Source organism: Hakea prostrata, chromosome 4 (genome assembly GCF_041222555.1).
Source record: "Hakea prostrata isolate BN-2017 chromosome 4, UWA_Hpros_2, whole genome shotgun sequence".
In the NCBI taxonomy this organism is placed as follows: Eukaryota; Viridiplantae; Streptophyta; class Magnoliopsida; order Proteales; family Proteaceae; genus Hakea; species Hakea prostrata.
In genome coordinates, this window is record NC_142603.1 from 13,734,126 (window position 1) to 13,761,062 (window position 26,937).

The following is a 26,937-nucleotide window of genomic DNA, read 5'->3' on the forward strand; positions in this document are numbered from 1 at the left end:
ATAAAGTGATGATTTGCCCTTACATTAACTTTTTCTATAAGATACAAATGCAAAATCTGACGGAACTTGGTTACACTTACGCATGCAAATAATTTCATCCTTCCCAAAAAGGTAACTGGATTTTTCGTGCTTTGAGACTTCCCGTCTTAATACTAACAAGGTGCTCGATTTTATCGAAAAATGGATTTACGATTCGACTTCCAACTAGGAGAGGTAACCTAACAGCCTAACAGGTGGCCGTGTTCTTGGTTTTTTGCAGTATTGTTATTGACATTAAACTTGAGGAGAAAAGGTTGCCCCAGCAGAAAGAATCGTCAGTATACACGACCAATCTATTTCTTATCATCTATTCTACAACGAAATGCCCGAAACCCTAGGGAATGGGCACTGAATCTCATTCCAGCAGTGAAGCTGACTTCCTGATTCAGAATAAATACATCAAAATCAGATCTATCATCGATGAGTCTGACATGGCCAAACTTCCATAATCTGTGGTTGTTTAGTTTTCCTCGGACAGGCCTCTTCTCGTCTGTAGGCTGGCAGAAAACCAATCATTCAACAGTAAGAATGTTCATATCATGTACACAAAACAGCATAAGATTGACAATATCTTATTCTTACCCACGCATATGTTGAATGAGAATCTGAGTTTATTATTTAGCCATCTTCTGGTCGTTCTCTACGCAAAATGCAAGTTTCCAGGGAGTTGGGTTCCAGCAGAACTGAAGCTTGTGCATCGAAAGGCAGAGTTGTTGTCACGGGTTCCTTGTTTTCTTCAAAACCAAACGGTCAGTCAGTATTTAAATAGCATGGTAAATAATCACATGGGGGGCAAATCTAAAGAAGGATCCTGGTTTACAGACTCTTTTAGGATCTCATAAATAATCAGCTCAACTTGAGCACGACAGTGTCTTTTTATATCAGCATGTCGGCAATTTAGCAGGAGAAGCAGTGATTAATAGCTAAGAGAACCCACCTGATGAGTTTCTCACGGGGTGCCTCATACCGAGCACTTGTTGAGGCAATAAACCCTCCCTGTAGAATTCCTTCACATGCAAAATAAGATTACAAGCATTACTCCCATGATTTGAGAGGCTAATCAGGATGACAACTTAACCTACCTCAGAAGCTGTAGAGAGCTGAAATGGTCCATGGTGTGTCTGAACGTGTAAGTCCATCCCAAATGAAGTTTCTGGATTAGTTATATTTGTCACATTGGGTAAGACTACTTGTTCTTGTAAGGCTGGATGTGGATTGGAGAGACCAAATGTAGTCTGTGTTGAGGCTTCCTCGTTTAAAGGCAGTGTGCCAGTTCCCATGTTCACATGCAGCGGTCTCTCTCCATCCCCAAATCCCATTTGCATTTGTGATGACTGCATGGACTGCAATACTCCAGGTACGTACATTGGATGTAAACTCAATCCATTTCTCATTGACAACATCTGTGAAACCAACCAATGAAACATTATCATATAATGAACTAAGCCATTACCCAAAGAAATATAATATCAATGAATTAAGATACTGTTGTTACTGGATTCTATTTTTTATTCTATGTTATGGTCAGTATGTATCCCTCGGATTCTCTTCCCAAGATAAGAAAAAGAAGTACAAATCCAAGGGTAAACTAAGTCAAAACTACTTGATTTGTTATTAAATTTCTTTACTCATTGGAGTAGATAATCTTGTCCTTCTTAACAATGGTAGCCTATTGGGATTGTATGTGACTAGGTTAACAGTTGACACTCAACCCAAGACAGCTGAAGTTAAAAGAGGATTAACAAAGCTCTCAAAAAAGCAAGCTGGAAAGGCTTTTGACCAAACCAGTAGCTTCAATCAGGATATTTCTATCAGTCGGAGACTGCAGTCAGCCAACAGTGTTGGTAATGAGTTGGCCTGAGTCGGGAGTCCAGAGGGATGTTTCATATGCAACTATTTGGCTATCTTGTGGTCCTGGTAGTCTTCCAATTCTTTTAAAGTTGATTTGCTGCTGCTGTTTCTCTTTCTACCATCTAAATCTCTGCTACTACAACTAATAAAATAAACGTACAAGTTCAATGGAATAACCAGTGAACCTCAAGGATAATTTAACAAGTCGACCTGCTGAACTTCATTGGAGGGCTGGTCTACAAAAATTCTAGGGCAGTCTCGAATAGAAACCATGATGAGATGACCAGTTGATTTACTTTCCCTCAAACATTCTGAATAAGGAATGAGCAGAAGTGGAAACCACAAGCTTGCTCTACCATCAGTAGTGTGCAACTTCAAACCAAACGAAAATAATTAGGACACGGCCAGGGAAATTAATGTCCAAAGGACTACAAACTACCCAAACAGACACCATACTCTGCAAATAATTATTGAAAGACAGCTGATTCCACCATTTGGACTGGCAAAAGAAATGTATCCTCAACAGATAAAAGAGACAGGAAAGGAACAACTGAGAACACATCATTGTATACAGAAAAGAGAAGGAAAGATGTACAATCACTAATTACATGATGAAATACTAATTAAATTCTGTAGCAAGGAATTTGACTCAAGAATGAGTAAATTAAAATATAGACTGATGCAATATTGCAATGTATGAAAAATGTCAAGTAGTATACTGTATGAGTTATTTTTATGCATACCAAATCAGTAGTGTTGTGATGGAGAAAAGGGGCCAAAATATGCACTTTTTGGTGTACAAGCAACAAGCCCAACTAAAGAGAATTAGGCAAGGGGTCTGAATGAGAGACTTAGAACAGAAGGTGTGGCAAGGAAAGAACTACTATATGTTCAGAACCCAATCAATTAAAGGAAACCTTTCACTCCTTGTTATCAGGGATGGAGTTACTCATGTCCTTGTATGTTTTTCATTGAAGAGTGTAACAGCACCAGATACATCACAGCTTGTACCTTCATTACGCACATGTTAAGCGTGGATGTGGCACAGTGGTAACAACCTCCTATATAGAGGTAGTAAGACCAAGGAGGTCTTGGGTATGAACCTCCACCCTCCACGCCTCCCCCCAAAAAAAAATTCCCCTGGGCCTCCAGTCCTTGTGACTGGTTCGGTGATCACCAAAAATATGTGCTAGAAAGAGATTGAGTAATGATTCCCTTTCTGTAATTTCCTCAAATTATAAATAAGCCCTGGCCACTAAGCCACCATTAACATTGCCCATGCCAGGCTCCACCTTGGCACCACCCTCTTCTAGCAGTCCTTCACCCACTGTTGCCTTTCTCTCATCACCTTTGGTGGTTAGTTCTCCTGCCTAGGGTTTCTTCCCTTGCAATGATCCAGATCCCTTTTCAATTCAGTATAGTTAGTAATTTTTTCCAGGGATCCATTGTGCAAAGTGTTGATGTTTTGATGAACATGTTTTGACCAGCAACAACGGAGTCTGAATTGACCACCGCATTTGGGCAGAAAGGAATCCATCAGTGTGACTTTTCTTCCCTTCTTAGCTCCATGAAACTCGATAGTAAATAATTTGTGTGGCCACACTCTTGTTATCTCATGACTGGTTCCTTTGGCTGTTCAGGCTGTCACAGGAGAAAATGTGATACCTTCTACTGCTGGCGCTCACATCTAATGGTACAGTAATTATATAGTAACGTCCTCTAAAAGCTGCCGCTAAAATCTGCAAGACAGCCAAAAATACGGATTTTGCTTCAGTGCTGTGCACTGAGCTGCCATTGGTGAGGATCAATTTTGGTGGTCGAGATTTTGAATCTCGACCACCCATTTTGGTTTTCTTTTCTTTTTTTTTTTTAACTTTTTGAACTACACCACTGAAACCCAAAAACAAAAAAACAAAACGGGTGGTCGAGATTGAATATCTACCACCGAAGTTGATCCTCACCAATGGCAGCTCAGTGCTGCGCAACTGAAGCAAAATCCCAAAAAAATACCTATTCTCAGGTTAGTAATGCCTGCCTAATGTTACAACTTATGAACTTTGAAAGAAAATCCATAAACCAAACAGAAGTAATCTATATCCCAGTATTTTACTCAAACAGTGCACCATGTGGCAAGATTTGGACTTCTACAGGTCTTCAATAACTCCCTGTGGTACTGACATGATTAAATTTTAAAATGGGAAGACAATCTTCTTGTCTTTGATTTCCTTGCTCATCCCAACATTGAACACAATATACAATCCCTTTCCATCATTGGAGCAAAGCTTATTCCATGGTGCAGTCAAGGATAGTTATTGCAGTGCCATGGATAATTCGGTTGAACAGAAGCAATAAACCCTATATTCTGCCACAAATATTCATCACATGGGGCTCCTTTTTATCGTATTGGTGAACTGGCTAGATACGACAGAGTACAAGCAAGTGTGATTATTACAGAGAAGAATGAACACCAGTGACAAGTGCTAGAAATTGCACTGCCATCCTGGTGATACCTGGAGTTGTGGCCAGGGTCATCCATCAGCCCAGGCTCATCTAACTGTCTGAGGATACCATACTGATCTATCTCTATCTCAAGAGGAACTACAGAACCAGCATTATTTGATGACGAGGCCAGACACCTCTTCAGCACCAGCTCCATCTGCAGCTCCTGCCACATCCAAACCAATGACCTTTAATCCATCTTACCCATTCCCTGTACAATCAGCTCAGGTGCCACTGACCAATTGACAGGACCTCCACTGTTTGTTTCTTTTCTTTTCTTTTTCTTTTTTCTGTATATTCCTCTGTTCAGTAACAGTAAAGTGTGTCCTGCTAGGGGTTATTCCTCTATTGCTCTTGGAAGAAAACCATTAAGTGCGCCATCTCTTTCCATCTGCATTGCATGCTCCCAAATTTTCTAGCAATTTACTCTCTATTAGTAGCCTTACATGAAACTCAAATTGCAACAAAACATTCTTTATTGATTATTTTCTCCAAAATTTGGAGACAGACCCTACAATTGGCAGTTGTAACTTGGTGGTATCTACTTGGAGAATAGCTCTCCATCAGCTTTGATCTCCCATGGTCATCTTCCTAACTCATCTGCATCTGCTTTGGTGGAATTATAAATGCAGCATCATTGTCTGGGTCACCTTCCTCTGGGCATTTGATCTACTTTGTTTCTAGATTTGGTTAAAAAGTACAATCCACACAGAATTTTTTGGGATGTTTACAATTTCGCAGAGCAAACTAGAGCTGTTTATCCCATTTCAAATAATGGAAGGTTTACTCTTATTCCATTGGTTTGTCACTTTCAGTGAATTTTTAGTATGAAGATCCAGCTTATTCAAAGGAAAAGCCATATGTACTCCCTCTTTTCAGCAGTTCAGGAACAATATGTACTCCTTTCAGCAGCTCGACAAGATGGTTCAACCACAACTAAATCCCAAGGTTTAGATACTTCAACTCAAAATTCCACGGTAGAACACAAAACCCGACATTTTCTGGAAGTGGCTACATCTCATGTTCCCCATGTCTATCCCTATTCCCTATTCAGTTCTGTGGTGATTGTGCATTTTGGCAGCCTATCTCATGAATAGGATGCCCTCTTCTTCTTTTTCGGCATCTTGCTGCCCTCTTGAGGTTTTATTGGGATCCTCTATTTCTGTGGTTCCACCCAAGGTTTTTGGTTGAGATATTTGCTCAAAGACATCATGTGCATGGCAAGTTTTACTCAAAAGTGGTTCCGCTGCAATTTCTTTTTGCTACTCAGCCACTCAAAATGATTATGAATGCTACCACCCTCCTTTGTGGAAGATGTTTGTCACTGTGGATGTAATCTTTCAGGAAACTAGGGCTCATTTTCCCTCCCATGCACCTCTTAGAGGAGTCTGCAAGTGAAGAGGTGCCCCTAATTGCTTTATTAGTTGTGCTTACAGTGAAAGATCTTTATGAACTTGAGTGGCGGTAAGGCTGGACACGAACAGGAGCAGCCTTTACTTGAGGAACATGGCAATAACAACACAAGCAGGGTGATACTACCACTGCTACTGGTCAACAGTTCTCACTACTGAATTCAAGTCCTCTTAATGATCTTATTTCTCTTGGCTAGTCTCTCCATCCAGGTGATATTTGTCTTGACATGCCTATTGCCATGCATAAATCTAGTAGAAATTGTACTCAGCATCCCATTGCTGATGTTCCATATTACTTTCTTTCTCCATCTTTCCATGCTGTTGTTTAATATTTGTCCCCTATATCAATTCCTAATACCTACAGGAAGCACTATCTGATTGAAGGTGGAAGGCAGCAATGAATGAATAAATGAGTGCATCAGAAAATAATGACACAAGAGCTTTGGTGCATCTTTCTCTGGTAGAGAAACATGGAATTTAAAGTGGGTCATTGCAATCCAACTAACGGCTGAAGAAACAATGGTAACAAACAAGTCAAGGTTAGTTGCTAGAGGAGCCACTTAGACACACAGGGTCTCCTATCAAGAACCATTTGCTTCTGGCAGCAATAATGAACACTGTCAGGGTCATCATCTCATGTGCAGTTAACTACGGATGTGATCTTCAACAATGCTTTGTTTATCAACAAGATGAGTCAACATATTTCAGTTTTGCCTGTCATGTAGACAACATTATTATCACTAGTTGTAGTACTGATGAGACATCTGAAATTCTATTATTGGGCAAAGAGGAAAATGATTCAAAGAGAACTAAGGTGGGATGGATAAAGTGGAGAGGTACTTGTGGATTGCCAACCAACATATTATGTTATGTTGTGACCCAAATTCTTGTACCAGACTTCAAAAATGAACCTGCACTGACACATTTTGATGAGCAACCCGAATGGCCCATTTTTGGAGATCTATAATGGAAGTAGAGGGTTTGGGCCTACCAAAGGCCATCACTGATCTCGGTCTATGGAGGGGGTGCGGGGATGTAACTTCCACGTTAAGGTACAACCCGACCCGACGGATCGACTTGTTTACCCAATGGAAGTCTATTTATGCACCAAACACCTACGAGATTATTGAGAGACTTGGGGATTTCTAGATTTAGGGTATTGAGTGAGTTCTTGTAATGCCCTTCTTGGCGATTGGTTGTGAGATGTCCATTATTTCTTTCTTCTACATAGTGAAAAGCTCTTCCTCTTTGCCCGTGCACATTGCATTGGTGTGTGAACCATGTTAAATCTCTATGTGTTTTCGCTTCCTCTTTGTTTCAAATCGTGATTTCGTGGTTTTAGTTTTAACATATTTCTTTAAAGCTTAAAAGTTATAAGACCTGTGCGACTCAGGATATGTTGTTCGGGTAGAATGTTGAGGCAGTTAAAAAGTCTCATATTGAGAAGATATGTTTAGGAATAATGGATGTGGAAAAATAGGAAAGATATAGTACAGATAGCATGTGTTAAGTTGAACTAGGAGTTGCCCCGATTGAAGACAAGCTACAAGAGTCTCATTTGAGTAGGTATAACTATAACCATGGTAAATGGAGGTTTAAGGACACCCTAGCAAGAAGTGAAATGATTCCCATTAATAGAGCTAAAATAAGTAGATAATGAGGACATAATTCCTATGGAGTGGATTTCAAGCTTATCAGCAGCGCCAGTGTAGAGACCAGCCCATTGCAGCACCTATATTGATGGATGACGAGTTTCAAGTCTGATACAGGGCTGGTATTGGCTCTTGTTACAAGGGTAGTCACGCCTCCACCTGAGGCGACATTCCCTCCACCCATCAAAGAGTTACTTTCTGATTTTTCTGATGTGGTTCCTGATGAGTTGCCTAATGAGCTACCTCCTATGCGCGATATTCAACATGCCATTGATTTGGTACCAGGTTCGGTGTTACCAAACCTACCGGCTTATCGCCTTAGCCCAACAGAGCACAATGAACTCAAAAGACAGGTGAATGAGTTGCTACATAAAGGATTCATTCAGGAGAGCTTAAGTCCATGTGTTGTACCAGCATTACTGACTCCAAAGAAGGATGGCTCATGGCGCATGTGTGTGGACAGTAAAGCAATCAACAAGATTACAGTCAAGTATAGGTTTCCTATACCGCGGCTTGATGACATGTTGGACATGCTATCCTGGGCTAAGATCTTTTCTAAATTGAATCTTAGAAGTGGCTATCATCAAATTTGTATTCGGCCTGAAGATGAGTGGAAGACTGCCTTCAAGACCAAGGATGGACTATTCGAATGGAAAGTCATGCCTTTTGGTCTGACAAATGCACCTAGTACATTCATGAGGGTGATGACACAGGTACTCCGTCCTTTTATTGGTCGATTTTTGGTCGTATACTTTGATGATATATTGATCTACAGCAAGCATCCAGATGATCACATCGATCATCTACAGCAAGTCTTGAGAGTGCTTCGCCATGAGAAGCTATACATCAATCTCAAGAAATGCTCCTTTATGCTGCCAAAGGTTGTGTTCCTTGGTTTTATTGTCTCATCACAGGGGGTTGAAGCTGATCCAGAGAAGATAACAAGTATAACAGATTGGGCTACACCAAAGACAATCACTGAGGTTCGTAGTTTTCATGGACTTGCATCGTTTTATAGGAGATTCATTCGGAACTTTAGTGCAGTCATGGCACCTATTACCGAGTGTTTGAAGCAAGGCAAAGGTGAGTTCAAGTGGACAGCAGCGGCAACCAAAGCCTTTCATCTTATCAAGCAAAAGATGACAGAGGCTCCAATACTTTGTTTGCCAGATTTTGACTGTATATTTGAGGTAGCAACTGATGCCTCACATATTGGTCTAGGAGGTGTACTGATGCAAGGAGGGCACCTTATCGCTTTCTACAGCGAGAAACTCAATGATGCCAAGCGACGCTATTCGACATATGATCTAGAGCTCTATGCTGTTGTCCAGGTGTTACGCCATTGGAGACATTATCTCATCGACAAAGAGTTCATTCTCTATACCGATCATGAGGCGCTGAAGTATCTACATTCACAAAAGTCGATAAGCAACAGGCATGCTAAATGGGTTGCTTATCTCCAAGAGTTTGTGTTCCCAATGAAGTACAAGGCAGGAAAGGAGAATACGGTGGCTGATGAATTGAGTCGAAAAGTACTTATTCTTAGCACATTCTCAGCACATGCAGTTAGCATTGATCAGATACGTGATGAGTATGCATCTGACGAAGATTTCAACATGCCACACAAGGAGTTACAGCAAGGCAAGCAACATCATCAATACTCACTTCACGATGGGTATTTGTTTTTGGGAACTCGGTTATGCATTCCAAATTCTCCCCTACGACATCACATCATACGGGAGTTGCATGGCGGAGGTTTGGGAGGTCACTTTGGCAAGGATAAGACTATCATACAAGTTACCGATCGGTATTATTGGCCCCATATTGCAAAGGATGTTGATCATATAATCAAGAGATGCAGAGTCTGTCAGCTAGCCAAGGGAACCAAGCAAAATACAGGTTTGTACTCACCATTACCAGTTCCTTATTCACCTTGGATTGATATTAGTATGGATTTTGTACTTGGGCTACCCTCCACAAAAGAGCGATCCGACTCCATCATGGTTGTGGTTGACCGATTATCAAAGATGGCTCATTTTATACCATGTCGAAAGACCTTTGATGCATCTCACATTGCAAAGATATTCTTTAAGGAGGTTGTACGACTACATGGGCTACCAAGTAGCATTGTCTCAGATCGTGACAACAAGTTCACGAGCTACTTTTGGAAGACATTGTGGCTGAAAAGTAACACAAAGTTACAGTTTTCAACCGCATTCCATCCACAAACTGACGGGCAGACAGAAGTGGTGAATCGAAGCTTGGGAAACTTACTGAGGTGTTTGGTTCGTGACTATGAGAAGACATGGCCGTCCATACTCGACATAGCTGAGTTTGCTTACAACAGCTCAGTTAATCGTACGACAGGTCGTACTCCTTTTGAGATTCTACTTGGAGTTCAACCCCGACGGCCTATAGACCTCATTCCATTACCACCACAAGCACGCGTGAGTATTAAGGCTGACGAGTTTCTGCACCATATCACAGAGGTACATGCTGATGTTCGCCGAAGAATAGCTCTCAACAATGATGTCTACAAGGCTACAGCAGATCATCATCGACGATATGTGGAGTTTCAACCAGGAGAAATGGTGATGGTTCGTGTCAACCCAATAAGGTTCCAACATGGGGTCAACAACAAACTCCATCCAAAGAAGATGGGTCCATACAAGGTGCTGAAACGCATTGGACCAAATGCTTATGTACTCGAGCTACCAGAAGAAATGAACATAAGCAATGTCTTCAACGTGGCTGACTTACATCTTTATGTAGGACACCACTCTGATGATGGAGACACTGAACAAATGTTGAGGCTGCCCCAACTCAAGCCACCAATCACTGACATCATTGAAGAGGTTTTGGATGACTCTTACAAAACCACTCGTCGTGGCACTGGATACCATGCTTTCCTCGTCAAATGGAAGAATCGTCCACGACATGATAGTACTTGGATTCATGCTGATGATTTCAAGAAACTCAATCCCGATTTGTATGAACGTTACATGTCCTTCATTCATTCGTCGGAGACGAATGTTTTCAAGCCGGGAAGAGTTGATGCAGAATTGAAGACATATTTACGAAAGAAGAAGCCCATTGGGTTAGGCCCATCAAAGGCCTAAAGTTGTCACTTGAATCAGCCCATGGCTTTCATGGGCTAGGGCTGTTTTAGTGGGTTAAAGTTAGCCCACATATGTTGAACTTCATAGTCTAGACCTAAGCCTACATCTAGTTTTTGGAAAGTCAATAAAAGGGGCTTTAGTTTGAAAATAAGAGAACTCATTGTCAAAGGAGTTCTCCTTTGTCAAGAGTTAGGTAGTAGTTGAGTTATTAATAGATAGGTGGTGTTAGCTAGTGGTTAGATGTTGCCATTAATGTTTATGTCTCTTTAGAATGCTATATAAAGAGACTTATGTAAGTGGTGAAAAAACAACTTATGAATTGAAATCAAATTGCTTGCTAGCATTCCTCCTCTTTGGAGAACCCTTGTGTTTGATCAAGGTAGGTTGGTGTTCGATCCAATCGATCCACCTTGCAGTGTGAAGCCCGGGTGTTACTTTGTTGTCCTTATTGTTCTCTTAATTCTCTTATATTGTTCCATCCATTCTTCTTTATAGCATACTGCTGTTTTGAAGACCTAGTTAGTCCTTGTTCTTAAACCAATATCCTTGTTCTACACTTCAGTTTTCAGCCTTTCATTATATCTGAATTTTATCTATCTTAAGTCTATCAAATCTGAAGTTGATTCCCTGTGAAAGGTCCTATTTGGCTACTGTTTTGATCATTCAAATACAGTACTACATTACTATTTCAACTATGCCACTTCCTCCTACTTTCACCCCCCCCCTCTTTTTCTTTTTTTCCATGATTCTGTTTATTCTATCTTTCATCTGTTATTTCTTATTTCCCACCATTCTTTTACCATCTATTCATACCCTTCATTTGTCTTGTTTAGACAATTTTCCCAACTGTATTTTGTATGGATCCATTTAACCGACCCCATAAGGTGGGATAAGACTGAGTTTGTAAGAGAATTCACTTGTATCCGCAGACAGATCTTGATATATACCAATACATACCATGACAGTTAATACCAATTGATACATGTAGATAAGACCATTAAAGGCCCATGTGATTATTAGACTATGTTTTTGCTAATAACTCAACAATAGAAGGAGATTTCATAGCTAAAGAAGATTTAAGTAAACAAGGGAAGGTTCAGAAAAAGTTGGTCACAGGGTTAGGTAACAGTTTCCTACTTTATGCTAAAAATCAACAGATTTAGGTCAAACTGATTTTGTTGATGCATCAAACTTGATCATTTGGAAGGATTCATTCTCAAATGAATGAGTAGTATCTTCTGATTATTCTCTACTTCAATATTTATGCATTATACTATTCAGATGGGAAAGAGTTCAGAATCGATAAACATATTGACAAAAAGGAAGATTAAGTGATTAACATGCAAGGACTGGATAGGACAATAAAAAAGCTATGAGGAATTAGATTATTCTAAAATTAGGTAAGTTGGGAATAAAAATAATGGAAGCAAGTTACAATAGTAAAAGACAGATTTAAAATTTATTTTTTTTTGTACAACAAAAACTAAGTTACAAGTGTCATGACTAGTGATAAAATAAGATCTATCATAATTGATATCAGTATGATTAGTGCTTAGGCAACCCAAATAGGATTTTGATAAAAACATTAAGAAATGATTTTAGGAGCATTCAATAAATTAGTTCAAGGAATTAGTCAAGATAAATCACTATCCTAGGGGTAGATCTAGATGGAATATTGGAAGAGATAGTATAGATTATGAAAGAATTCATGGAATGGTTTTAAAGGGAGAACGAGAGAAAATTGTCAAGGCTTATGATTTATTAAAAATAAAAACTTGATTTGAAAAGAGACAACATTTAGCAACTTTCAGAAGTGGACAAAATTGTAGCCATAAAGATTTTTCTCTGAGAGGACCAATAGTTTATTATGTGAATAACTCAAGAATATATTAAGAAAGAGATTGACAAATCAACATAGATTAATGGTCATAGATTGTGTTCAAAAATCTGTACGAAATGTGAGAAAGTATTTGCCCAAGGATAAGATGGTGGAGCACTGGAGCATAAAGAAGAAAGCTTGAAGACACATACATTATGTATAATAGGGAAAGCATATACTTATATTAGTAAAATTAGTAAAATAGGGAAGGTGGGACATCATCAGAGACCCATATACGATAGGGAATGGGATGGCTACTTAAAATAAGAATGTAGCTAAGTTGTAGGAGAATCTAAGGAAAATCACACTAATCTAGGAAAATTTGTCAGTAGGATGATGAAGTTTAAGCAGCCATTAGAGCTAAGCAAATTAGTTTTAAAACTTGGAAAAAGACTGAATGATAATGATTAAAATGTTACAAATTTCTAGAAGCAAGGCTTAAGAAAAGAAGGAAAAGCAAGGACTGAGATATGAGGATTTTTATAACAATATGAGGATTTTTATAACAATATGAGAATAAAGTAAGCAAAAAAAGTACCTATAAACAAACTAAAACAAAGGGAACAAAGACTAGATATTTCAACCATATAACATGGTTTGAAAGAGAAAATGACAATAAGGGGGGGATATTAAGGGGAGATCATACAGCTATTTCTACAACTTACTGAATGAAAAAAAAAATTAGAAGGTTGTAACAAACTAATGGTATGCAAAAAGAACAAGTTGGATGAGGTTTTAATGACCCAAAATATTCTAAGGGCTGCATAAGCCTCCCTTCGCAGACAAAGACTACTATAGCCTCAAAATGGTGTGGTCATGCGTCTTCACAGTGGCGGAGCCACGTTGGGACCGGAGGGGGCCATGGCCCCCCCCGGATTTTTTTGAAATTGGAAATATCCTTGTTTTTTTCCTTATTTCTCTATCTTTAAATGTGAAATACCACTATTTGGCCCCCTCCAAAAATTAAAAATAAAAATTTAAGATAAAGATAATGGGTACAAATGTCATTCATAATCTCTATCTAATGGTTATCATTCAATCCCTAGTTTTAAGGATTAAAAGGTTAAATTCTAATTAAAAATTAACTTGAAAACTAACTCACGATCCATGAATTTCTCCTTATATATTCTATCCTATTTTCATTTCTATTTATTCTCTCATGGATTTCCTCATTTATTCCTCTTTTTTCTCTTTTTTTTCCTCACACGTCTCACAAAATATTGAAGTAGTTAGCGAACTTTGGAATTTTCCTAAATTTTCCTAAATTTTCTCCACATTAGGTATTCACTTTCTCTTTCTCAAATTATTCATTTCTCTCTCTCTCACACTCACGAATTTTCTATTAATTTACCTAATAAAAGACATTAAAATATAATAATATATTCTGAGATGGGACCTATAGTGGGTCCCACATTGGCCCACATATATTCGGCCCCCCTCCATGTTCAATCCTGGCTCCGCCCCTGCGTCTTCATACACAAAATAAGTTCGAGCTGCTTCAAGGAACATCCTTGTGTTCACAGACTAAGCTCTTCCATCAGCTAATAAGATGGAAAATTATGGTGTCTAAAGTAAAGGCAGCCTTGAAGGAGATGAAAATAGGTAAAGCAATAGCTCCGGAATAGAAGTTGGGAAGAGACTAGGAATTTATGGCTTATGTTGACTAAATACATTGTTAAAGAAGATAAAGAGGACAAGAAATTCCAGATGAATGGAGAATAAGAATTATGAATTCAATTTATAAGGAAAAAAAGTAATCTTCAAAACTAAGATAATTATGAAGGAATAAGACTTAAGAACCATGCCATGAAATTATGGGAAATTGTAACTGAAACACTCCTAGGATGAGAAACAATTATTTCTGATTACCAATTTGGTTTTATGCCACAAATGTCACCGGAAAAAGTTATTTAATTGCTTAGAAAATTTTAGAGAAGTTTCAAAGAACATAAGAAAGATCTTTAATGAAATATCGAGTTGGGGGAAATAATGACTTGATACTGTAAAGAGCAAAAGCAAGCCTAATTTATAGTAAGAGAAAAGAGAACAATTATAGGTGCACCCATGGTACACTTTGTATGATAAATCGCCGACACGGGGTCATATTTCGTGATGTCATTGGGGGCGGCGCACGCGTTTTGGGCCGCGGGGGGGGGGGGCGTGCGGTCCGGACTAATGGCCGGTGGCTTCTACCACCACTCGTCGTGCGATCGCCACACGGGGCCTTTGCCTTTGGGCCGGCGCGCCCCTGGGGGACCGGGGGGCCGACGCTCCACGCACTTCCCCCTTGGAGGGCGGGGGTGGGCGGGCGCGCGTGCATGGCCCGGGCGGGCGTGCCTCGGCCGTGGCCTGGGCGCAACTTGCGTTCAAGCTCGATGGTTCACGGGATTCTCAATTCACCCAGTATCGCATTTCGCTCGTTCTTCATCGTTGCGAGAGCCGAGATATCGTTGCGAGGTCGTTCGTGAGCTCGGATGTTGGACGAGGCACGCCCGCCGGGGGCGGGCATCGTTGGGTAGTAAATCGGGCCCTTTCCCAATGGGAAAGTCAGCCGTCGGGCTTTGTTGTTGTTCTTGGCTTAAACTCGATCTCGATACTCATTGGCTTGACCGCCCATCCACCATTCTCCCGGCTACATCGGTCTATGCGGATTTTTGCAAGAGTTGTCGGGCGTTTGGTGTGCCTGAAGTGGGCCTTACTTTCATGAGGCTACCACGGGCCGGTGCTTGTTTGTCAACATCTGGGTACCTTATTTTTGCATCAGCGAGCACATGGCTGACATAGTAGACTAGATTCTGTGTGGTTTCTCCCTTGACCAGTACTGCGCTTACCGCAATCGGTGATACAACTAGATAGATGGTTAAATTCTCTCCGGTTATAGGTCGTGCTAACACGGGAGTTGTCTCGAGTGACTTTTTGAGTTCCTCGAACACTTGTTGGCATTCTTTTGTCCAAGCAATCTCTCCCGAATTTGGTGTGGCCTTAAAGTACTTTGAAAAAAGAGCTGCATTTTTCCCCCGCTCGGGAATAAACCGATATATCGCCGACAGACTAGATTTTTCGATCTCACCGGTTGTTTAAAACTAACCCACGCGTTGCGAGCTCTGCAGCACCCGGCTTCGATTCATCTTCTTCAGTTCTACACTTGTGCTTCGTTCTCTTCTCAAGAAAATCAAGTCGTGATAAATCGTCGGAGTCGTCGGACCCACCGAAGTGGAAGAGCCAAACCATCACCGGTTTGGGGTTTCTACCTCCCTCTGCTCGTCTACAACTCTGCATCCTTCCTCCTCAAATCGCATATGGCTTGGAACTTTCCCAACTGCTGAAATGGCCGCTGCTGCCTATGATGTCGCAGTTCTAGCTCTCAAGGGTGCCGATGCAATTCTTAACTTCCTTGACTGCGTGCCTTACTACGCGATTCCTGCTTCGGCTTCACCTTCTGATATACGTTCTGCAGCAACAGCTGCTTCTGCTGCTGCTATGATGCCAAAGCCAGTTACATTTGATCAAAGCCCAGTGATGGGTATGAATGCCTCCTCGGTGAACGCTCCTCCCACTGCAACAGCTCCTGCAACTATAACCACCGATGGCTGGATCTCGAATAAAATTAAAATCGACATACATGTCGACTGATGTCGACATGTCGGTGGTGTCGCCGGCCACCGACACGGCAACACCAGTTGACACGTCGGACCTTGGGTGCACCCCAGCAACTATACAAAACTAGAAATACACCCAAAGAGATCTAAAGTTCAAATTACAACACTCACCCTAGTTGGCGCACAGCTGTCACACCTGCCTAACATAAGTAGGAGGAAAAAAACACTTACTAAGCCTTACGGTGAAAACATCAGCCAACTGATCCAAACTGAACAAATGGATTACAGATAAATCATGGTCAAGCTTCTCCTTGGTGAAACTATGATCTATTTCCACATGCTTTGTCATGTCATCTTGAATTAGGTTCTGGGTAAATATTAATAGAAGATTGGCTGCCAAAATACAGCATCATCACAGACTTGAGCTAACATATAGATCTCGTTGAAGACCCTTGAGCATAATCACATATATGCTGGCACAAAACTCTACCTTGATACTGAAATAAGCAACCAAAGATTGTTTCTTACTATGGTAGATTATAACATTTCCTCCAACAAAGGAGCAACAGCCAGATATAGACTTACGATTTCTCCAGAGAGGCTGCCCAATCAACATCTGTAAATGTCTATATACACAAGTAATCCTAAGAGAAAAGAACCACTTCCCCTAGGGCAAACTTAAAGTATCTAAAAATATGGTGTACAATGTCTAAATGAATGGAGTGTGAATCATGCATATGCTAATTTAGAAGACTTGCAGCATGGACAACATTTGGTCTGAGTATGGGAAACATATCAATCTCCCCTACAAGGCCTTGATAGGATACTCCATCTATTGGTTCCCTATCTTTACTTTTTCAAATGTGTGTTTGCCTCAACTGGAGTATCAAAAGAAAGAAACTCAAGCATCCTAGTTCTGATAGAAGATCAAAGGTATACTTCCTCCAAGAAAGGAAAATCCCTTTGGAAGACCGAGCAACTTCGAATCCAAAAAAGTATTCCACCTTTGATCTATGCTTCCTGGCCCATGTTGAATTAAATTTTCTACCTCAATCATGTCAGAGACCCAATTAGGCCTCTGTCACCAACATACACTATGAGGACAATCCGACAATGTAAACAGTAGATCCTAGCATGAACAAGATGGGATAATCATTACTTTGAGTATGTCCTGTTGTAGCAATAGCTTTGTGGAAGTGCCCAAATCATGCTACAGGCGAGTGTTTCAGTCCATATAATGTAAGGTTGGCTTGCACAGCAACCTTGTCTCCTTCCTAGAGAATCTTTAGGGAAATCCATTTTTCATGCAAACTTCCTTTTCCCATAAACCAAGCAAGAAAGAGTACTTACCATCAAGTTGCTGTAGCTTCCAGCCGTTGTTGACAGCACATGGAAGAGTAACTTAAACAGTATTGAGATTTGCCACATGTGTAAAGGTTTCTTCATTGTCTATTCCATACTTTTATGTAAAGCTGCAATCAATCTTTCCATATACCCATCTACTGTTTGATGAGAACAAGGGTCCACCCCCTAGCTGAAGATCTGCAGTAGGCCTCGAGGCCACTCCAAGGTGGTGCACCTAGGGCTGGCCGAACCACTAAAAGGTGCATTTTGATCAATTTAGCCCTTATTAGCTGCTGAATATAAATTTCAGAATTTAGCTTTAACTTCCAGGGTCCAGTTTTGTTTAAAAGTCTTATAGTTTGAATTGGTAGTTGAGCTCTTGAGTCCTAAGGAGTCTTTCTTCAAAGCACTACTCTTATAGATAATTAGGCCTTTTATTTCAAGAAAAGTTCTTTTTAATATATGTGGTTGCTATGAATTGTAAGTGGTATTCTAAGTAAAAAAGGGGGGAAAAAAAAAGGAAACCCTAGTTAAGTTGGTTTCTAAGTCTTAGTTGTGTCCAATTAGAGGTTCCCAATTAGAGTTAGATTCCTTCTTTTTTGATATAAGTATAAATAAGCAGTCTATAATTGTAAAATTAGTCAGCATTGAATAAAGATTGAACATTGTTTGGGAAACAGGTCGTGGTTCTCCTCAAGAGGGCCACAGCGGACTTAAGAGTCTTGATTCAAGTTGCAGCAGCCTTCTTCAACTCCAGCATCTTTTCGAAGCAACTCACACCTTCAGCCCCCTTCTCCTTCCTTACTAGGCAATTGCAGCGATCCCTCCCCTTCCTCTCATGCGCAAACCCTATAACCTCTCCCCCTTGTCTCCTTTTCTTGCACTGTGTTGGCGCAGTGGAGTGGTGGTAGAGCCACAACACTTACAAGACAAAGAAATGAATCACAATAACTCTTCACTAAAAGACGAAAAAGACAATTTATATACATAAGGTGTTACAACACCTTCTCTCTAAACTTTTCACCACTCTCTCTCTCTCTCTCTCTTCTTCTTCTTTAATCACATTTCTGTTCTTTTACATGCACTAATGCATAAAACATATGCTTATTTATAAGTGATTTTCTACAACCTAATACAATAATTAGTAGTCATTTCCCCCCCCCCCCCAAAATTCTACTGCCTTCTTATACAATCCCCCAGAGGGGGAGGTCAAGATTGCTGATCTAGCCAACCTCTTTCTTTTTTCGTTTTTAAAATAACTGACCTTACCAAGTCAATTTGATTTTAACACTCCCCCTCAAACCCAACTTGGCATGTCAAGTTGTGCCCTTAACTTCTTGAATACTTCAGTCTTGGGTAGTTTCAATCTTGATCTTCAGTTTGGCAGTAAACTAGCTTCACATTGTTGTCCTTCACATGTTATTGTATAAATTGGTACTTCATGTCAATGTGTGTTGTTCTGTTGTGCGCTCTCAAACTCTTCACAAGAGAGAGAGAGAGAGAGAGAGAGAGAGAGCTGACTTATTGTCAATGTATACGATTGTTGGACCTTCTTGAGAATGATGCATTTCTTGCATAATATTCCTCAACAATATTGCTTGACACCTACATGACAAATCAGGTTTGAAGGGGACTATTAAAATCAAACTGACTTGGTAAGGTCAGTTACTAAAAAAAAAAAAAGTCGGCTAGATTAACCAATTGTGAATCGGCAATCTTAACCGTCCTCTTCGACGGCTTGTATAAGAGGAAGGCAGTAGAATTTTTTGGGGGAAAAAAAAAAAAGACAATTAATTATTGTATTAAGCGGCAGAAAACCACCTATAAATAAGCATGGGTTCTACTCATCAATGTGATTAAAGAAGAAGAAGAAGAAGAGAGAGATAGTGGTGGAGACTGGAGAGGAATTTTAAGAGAGAGCTGTTTAGAGAGGTGTTGTAACAACTTATGTAAATTGTCTTTTTTGTCTTTTAGTGAAGAGTTATTGCGATCCATTTCTTTGTCTTGTGAATGTTGTGATCTACCACCAGTCCACCTGCGCCAAGAAAACCAACCCCGTTTCTCTTTTCTTGTTTGCAATACCCCCTGCCTCCCTTTTATGTTTTCTCTTCATTTTCTGGTTCTTGCAGCAATAGTGAAACAGCAAAAAGAAAAAAAAAGAAACAAAAATAAAAGAAAATAAAAGAAGAAAGAAAGAACAAAGAGAAAGAAAATTGCAAGATACCTACCCCTTTTCTTTCCAAACCGCAGGCCTTCCCTACCTTTTCCATTCCCATTCCATTATTATGTGCCCATTCCCCATGTTCTTCCTTTAAATTAAGGTTTTGCACAACCCAGATCTTTTCCCATCCCGCCCCAATTAGACTTTGTTAAAAGGCTAACTTTTCCCTACCAACCCATAAGATCCCAATTTTATCTCCTTATCCTTCCCTAAATTCTTACGTAGATCAGAACAACCTACAACAATCCTAAGAGCTTCCCACCATGGACAGTTTTCTGAGATCTCAAGACAAGAATTTTGGCAAGTCCCTCGAAATGCAATAACCCGACTGAGATATCGGTCGAATAGAGATCTTGGTCCAACCAGTTTGTTTAAGTTCCCTATCTCGAGTCAATTCGAGATCACGACTTGTCTCGCCTCCCAACTCACCGACAGCTTCCCAAGTTCTTTTTTTTTTTTTTCCTCGGGTTTTTGGTCTCCTCTCACCGATAGCTTCCCTAAGCCAAAACAGCTATTCATGGCCCAAGGCCAAACTGCAAAGGAAATCTCGAGGCCCAAAGTGATATAAGGCCTCTACATGCCTAGGGGCGTTATCCCTTGCAACCCCCATCGGGCCCCGCGAATGCATTGGGGGAAGGTCATCGGCTACAGAATGTGAAGCATGAGCCATACCCAACACTTCAGTTATGGACTCATGATTTATAAATAACTTATGATGGTTGCATAATTGTATTCTCAAGAGTTGAGAATGTGATGTTCTATTGTACTTATATGGATGGGATTTTGTTTCTATCCCACTTATTAAATGCATCTTAGTTGCAGCACTTCAATTTCAAATTAGTGTCGAGTTAGAACTCATACTAAGAGTTGTTTTCTCACAAATTTATGGCCACCAATGTATTTAGAAGGCCCAAAATAAGCTAAACACCAACTTTGGGCCCATGCCCAACTTGACCCTTAAAACCCGCAAGATGGGCCCTTGAGTTCACTTGAGTTGGCCAGGAAAAAAACCTAATCTCAAACGAGATATTGCTTCTTGTCAGAGGTGAGATTGCCCTCAAGAGCGAGACAGAGTACCATGCTTCCCACAATTTTTTTAGAAACCCATAACCATCCCATAATACTTCTAACATATTTGCTGGAAGATTCTAGGCAAACCCTCAATTTTAGGGGAGTCTTCCTTGGAACTCTAACCCTAAGATTCGTTTTCCATCACTATTCCATCAGCCCTTTGCATAATTGTGTACACCCATGTCAAGCCCACATGTCTTTCGCCAAAAGGAAGACAAAAAAACCTGAACCAATATTTTCCACTACACTATGGGATGGTTTCCTTTCTTTTTTTAATGTGATCATAGGAAGAGATGATCTACTTTCTCCCTAACATAATTGATGAGGAATAAATTTTTGAAGAACTATTTTGGGGAGATGGGTCATGGTGGGATCAACATAACAAATACTTACAGAGGAATATTTGGTGGTGCCTTGTTGTTTGTAGAGGGATTGTATCCAAATGAACTATCTCATGTTTAACTTCAGTTAAATTCAATTGAAAGGATAATCTTGGCGAATCCTTGTTTAAATAGAATGCTAGGAATTTCCATGATGTTATTATGAGAAGAGTAGTTTATGGGAAGGGGACTAATACAACAATTATCAAAGAAAATAAGTATGTTTGTTTGGAAAAGATTAAGGAGGAATTAGCTGGGGTTGAGAAGTGATAGGAGATGATGTTCTTGAACAGCATTTTGGGACTGAGGAGTGATCATCTTACTAAGGAAGTTAGGAAGATAACAATTTTTGGTAGATGGGGTACATAGAGTAAAATACAAATTCGTAGAGATGATTCTTACCTAGATGGGAAGCAACTTAGTTATTTTCAAAATTTACCGCAAACTGATATCTTGGAATCTGAGGAAGTTGATGTATGGGTATAGAATTGGAGAATCAATCTTTTAAATCAACTTTAGAAGATCTTTGTCAGTTGAAGCTTGGAGTCAGCAGGAATCTGGCATTAAGCCTTTATCCTCTGGAGGTTCCATGTGATGCATCCCTTGAGGCCAACAGCTCTGCTGTCTTCTTTTCAGAATAGTTGATACAATTTTGGCTCACAAAGTTGATGTGGATCCAAGGTCCATACAACTGATCTTGAAGAATACTTGTCAGGTTGACACATACAGGAGAAGCAAGCAAAGTCAAAACTGAGCCCCACCCAACTAAAGAGCCGTGACGAACCAAGCAGAGAAACTAGAAGTCCACTCTACCTAAGGGTGTCAATTGCGTACCAAAACCGTTTAACCGTACCGAACCACGCCATCTAAAACCGCACCATACCGTACCGTTCAAAATTCGGTACGGTACGTACCGAAACCGAATTTCTTCGGTATAGTTCCTGTTTTAGGTACTCATACCGTCGATACGTACCAAACTGGAACCGAATTGGTACCGTACCAAATTAAGAGATATAAATTGTAATTTTACAATTAAAACACTTTACCTTTTCCCTATCCCTAATTCCTTATTTCAATTTTTTGTTTCATCATTCACTCCTCTTATTAGATTTACTTGTTTTGTCTCTATTAATTAGATTTATTTGCTTTATCTTGTTAATTTCAAATTATATTGATTGGTTGATCACAATTTCATTAGGATCTTAATGAACTAATGAAACCAAGGTGGCATAAGCTCATTCGTATCAAAATTGTACCGCACTAGATACCGTGTTTAAACTGTTTTCCCGTGCAAATTTAATACCGAAATCGTACCAAACCGTTTTTGTAAATACCGAAACCGTACCGTACCGTTTAAATTTGGTACGGTACGTTTCTGGTTTTCGGTATTCAAAGTTGGTACCGTACCGAATTACCGAAACCGTACCGATTGACACCCTTCTACCTTCATACACTCACAAAACAGTGAAACACAGAACAAGAGTCACCCTTCATCTCCCAACTTTGTTTTAGTAGAGTGTGGAGCATAATAATTTGATGGTAAGCATAGTTAACCAAATCAATAACTAGGCACAACATGGTCATCTATGCAACAAGTTAACAAGAATGCTAGAAAGCACATCACAAGGACCAAAAAAGGGGGGAGAGGGGGGGAATCAACATTAGCAAGAATCATGTCTCTGGTAAACCTTTCCCAAAGACATTCATTAACTCACACATTTTTATTATTTAAAAAAGACACCTTTCAGATATGAAAACATTAACATCCTTTCCTGGTCATCCAACTCTAGATCCTTCCAGCAGATTTGAGACTCATTTTCTTTGGGCATAAGAAGCAAGCTTTCTTCACTTTCCTCTTGTTGCATTGGTTCCTCCCCCAAGGAATAGCAATATTATTGTATCAAGGGATCTTTCTCCCTCCACTAGCAGTCATCCTCCTCTTTTATTTGAGGAATGGATATTTTACCAGGTCCCAAAAGTCCAACAAATATTCCACAATTTTAAAATGCATTAGCATTGTATTATCAAATTTACAAACTTATGATTACTTAGGTATCACGTTGCAAGAATAATTATACAGACATAGGAGTTCCCCAAATGTAGTAGATCCATCAAAGTGGACAGTGCAGTAGTTAAATACCCCTCAAATACACCACTTTTTCCTTCATCAACTAAAACAACTTTTAAGGCAATGTATGCAAAGAAAGCAAAGGGCACAGCATAACAAGGAGAAAGTCATAAACTGAACTCACACAAGCACCAACCAGACAATATAATAAAGGAATAGAACAGCTCAAAAACAATATAATAAAGAAATGGGGAACAGACATCATATTCATGGTTCTCTTGCAGAAATGTAACAAGGCTAAGAAATTAAAACTTGTCACAGCTCATAGTCAGGAAGAATCCATGGAGCAAGAGGAGGCCAGAACATGGAGTATGACTATTTTGATATTCAAGCTACAACAGGGAAGTTTTGCGGTTTAAACTTGATGGCAAAACTGCAACACCCCACCACAAACAAGTAAATGCGACAGGATCTTAGATTTAGTCACCTTTGATGTACGGAAAAAGTGGGATATTCAACAATGTACAGCCCAGACAGCGGTCGGACAAAAAGGGCAAACCCAGTGCCAAAGGCTTCCCCACAAGCAGGGTCTAGAAGGGCAATACTCCTATGCAGCCTTACCCCCAGCAATTTTAGCTGAGAGGCTGTTCCAATTTCCTTGACTTCAGGCTACAACAATTGTCCAACAACCTTTGCACCAAAGCCCAAACCTTCCGACTGGACTGGACAAACCTTATCCTAAATAAAGAGGACAGTTTTTTCCAGCTTCTTTAAATAGGGTTAAAGGGCAGAAGCCAGCACAATGACATGGTTGCTCCATTGTGACCTAACGGCACTGGATTGGAGTAGGGAAACAGCCTCAAGGCGAAGCAAGGGTTAAAGCTGTGTATCTTATGCCCTCCCCAGACCCCAATGGGGCTGGAGCCTTATGCACTGAATATGCGCTTCTTAACATAACTGGTTCATTATTAATCAAGTACAGTTCCTATGTTTATAGTTTAAAAGAGTCATTATACATAACGAAGATGCAATTACATAACAAATGTTGCAACCAGTCAAGTTCAAAATTCACAAAATCCGATATTAATAGTTGGAGACAACAGCAGATAACAGATTACTGTATCGTACCAGGCATGATTACGGGACAAGAAAGGAACCAACTTGTAATTGCATTTTCTACTGAGAGAGATGCAAAGTGAAGCGCTCACCTGTACTTGAAGCTGAAGTTGCTTGAGATATTCTATGGCTTCATCCAACATCGAGGCTTTGTCCGTCTGGAGCAAAGAGAACTTCGAATTGATCACAGGCGAACCGAAGACCAACATACACTCGCGCAAGAAAGTTAAGTAAAAAAGTTGCTACCTTGTTAGAATTGGGAATTAAGTTCTGCAAGGCTTTCATCTTCTCATTAATCCTACTACGTCGCCTCTGTCCATCCCACATTACCAAGATTTAGAGAGAGCAAGAGAGAAGAAATAACGAATTTTGTCACGAATTTCAGAATCAGAAAAGTAGGTAAAACCTTTTCGGACAAATTATGAACTTCAGCAGCCCTGCTTCTCTTCGAAGAAGAACGAGTTGGAGCTGACTTTGAAGGTGCCTCAGGCGCATCAAGACCCTCCTACCACCAACCAGAGTCGACAGGTAGATTACGATATTACTTATATAAGCAGTGAGGTGGTGGGGAAGCAAAATTGCAAGTAAATAAAGGAGATACAAAAGTACCTCACTTTCGCAATCATAATCGTCAAGATCATTATCCGTGGGGACCTTCCTCCTTTTCAGCGATGCTGTCGCCTCGGCGTCACAGTCAAGCCCAGCTCCAGCGGAAGTAGTTGTGCTAGTGGTTTCCTTCAAATTAAGACCAGAAGAAGATAGGATCAAGGAAGAAGAGCCGACAGCGACGGAGGACTCGGCCGTGGAGCTCCCATCCCTGAGCCGACACTCGGAATCGGAGACAAGAGCTGATCCGCACGGCCGCAGCTGACTCTCCGGCAGAGACTCGTAGAATCTTGCGGTGGATGTAGCTATCAAGGACGACGAGAACAAGGGCGGAAGAGGAGGAGTAGGAGAAGAGAAGTGCATTTGTTTGGTTCTGTCGGTGGAGCCACCAGGAGAAGAAGAAGACGAGTGAAGGAGATGATGAAGAAAAAGCGAGATTTCGTCTGATTCAACGAGAGGAGGACGAGGAGGAGGAGAAGGAGGAGCAGGAGCAGAAGGAGCCGGCGGATGTGGTGGGGGAGAAGAACAGGTATGGTGGTCGTACATTTCCGCCATACCAGAAGTTCGATGATTCAGAAACAAATCAGAAAGACACAGTAAGACAGATTAACAAGAAAAGCAAAATAAAGCGGCAGCAGCAGTAGAAGAAGCTCATTACTCAGGTGATGAATTTATCAGTTTCGACTTTTCTAGTTTCCAGTTTCCTCTGCAAAAGCAAACCCATCTCTCTTCTCTCTCTTCCTCAGCTCTGCTCTGCACATTTCCCCCCCTTCTCTCTCTCTCTCCTCCCTCTTTTTCTGTGTTGTTTTTTAGCGTTTCTGCAGTTTTTTTCTTTTTTTCCGTCTGTCGTTCTGCTGTGTCTGTCTAATAATAAACAGGCTATTGCTGCTCCACTTCGCAGGAGAGAGAGAGAAGTAAATGGTACGGCTTTGCTTAAGCGTTCTTTTTCCTAGAACGTTTTGATTGATTTGTTTCTCAAGGAAAGTACGAAGCGCAATAGAATCCAAAATTAAAATCAAATTTGGCTCCTCCCCCATTACTCTCCCGCCTAATTCCTAACTTAATAGTTTGTATTAGTGCGTATCACTAACTCATAATTCCTGCTCGGCTCGTCCAGAACTAGAGAAGCCAGCCCTAGCATCTTACCTGGCTAAACCCGACATTTTAGGACGCCTAATCACGGTTTTAGCATTAAATATCGGCACGGACACCGTTACGATTTTCGGTGCATCTACATGTATCACAGTGTTGGGTCAACAATAAGATCAGAAGTCCACTTTTTCCACCTAAACGATGGTTTTTTTATTACGTAAATTACATATACACCCTGTATTTATAATCAATTACATATATTACTTCTGAAAATAAAAATAAAAATTAATTACAAATGTCTTGGTTTTAAGAATTGAAAACTATAAATAGACAGCTTAGTATAATGGCATTTGTAGTTGACTTTTTTTATGAATAATAGATGTAATTGATGCAAAACCAAGGTTCAGCATATCGCTTAGTGTTGCCGTGTCGGTGGTTAGCGACATCATTGACACGGCGACATATTGCGATATGTCAAGCAACATTTAGAGGGGTGTCGATGAAAATTCAATCCTTAGTTTCAATGGGTATTTGGGATCATTTTTAGTCTGAATTTTGTTATATAGCCTAACTTGAGGTCAATAAACACATTGAAAGTGTTATTTTGACTTAAAACATCATCTAAACTAATATTCTTGATTGACACATGTTTGGCTATATGCGGGTGAAATAGAAAGTTTGGAAAACCCCACAAATTTGTATGAAATTCTGCTTCATTAATACAAACAATATAATAGTCGGTCATAATGAAACAAAATGTATTCGTAAAGGTCGAAGATTAGAGCAAAATAGGGTTAAAAACTTTAAATACCATAAACAGGAGAGAGAAGGGGCGTTGGCGACATATCGACGACATTGGGAACATATCAGCAATATTAGCAATATATTGGCGACATGTCGTCGACATATGGTAAATATCATGTCGCTAAAGGGAGTTGTGTCACCCCATACATCACCGACACTTTATACCATGTACAAAATACAGGGGG

General features: G+C 40.2%; 2 pseudogenes across 1 annotated transcript; both read right to left on the reverse strand.

The window, feature by feature from the left end:
- On the reverse strand, positions 1–25,786 carry LOC149018055 (uncharacterized; annotated as a pseudogene). Its single transcript, XR_016172890.1, has 8 exons — positions 24,860–25,786; positions 24,657–24,755; positions 24,497–24,562; positions 24,343–24,408; positions 1,122–1,442; positions 977–1,046; positions 622–773; positions 1–536 (listed from the first exon to the last, which is right to left on the reverse strand). The product of XR_016172890.1 is annotated as an uncharacterized LOC149018055 (transcript).
- Positions 14,769–14,910, reverse strand: LOC149018056 (5.8S ribosomal RNA; annotated as a pseudogene).
- Positions 25,787–26,937: the final 1,151 nt, after the last annotated feature.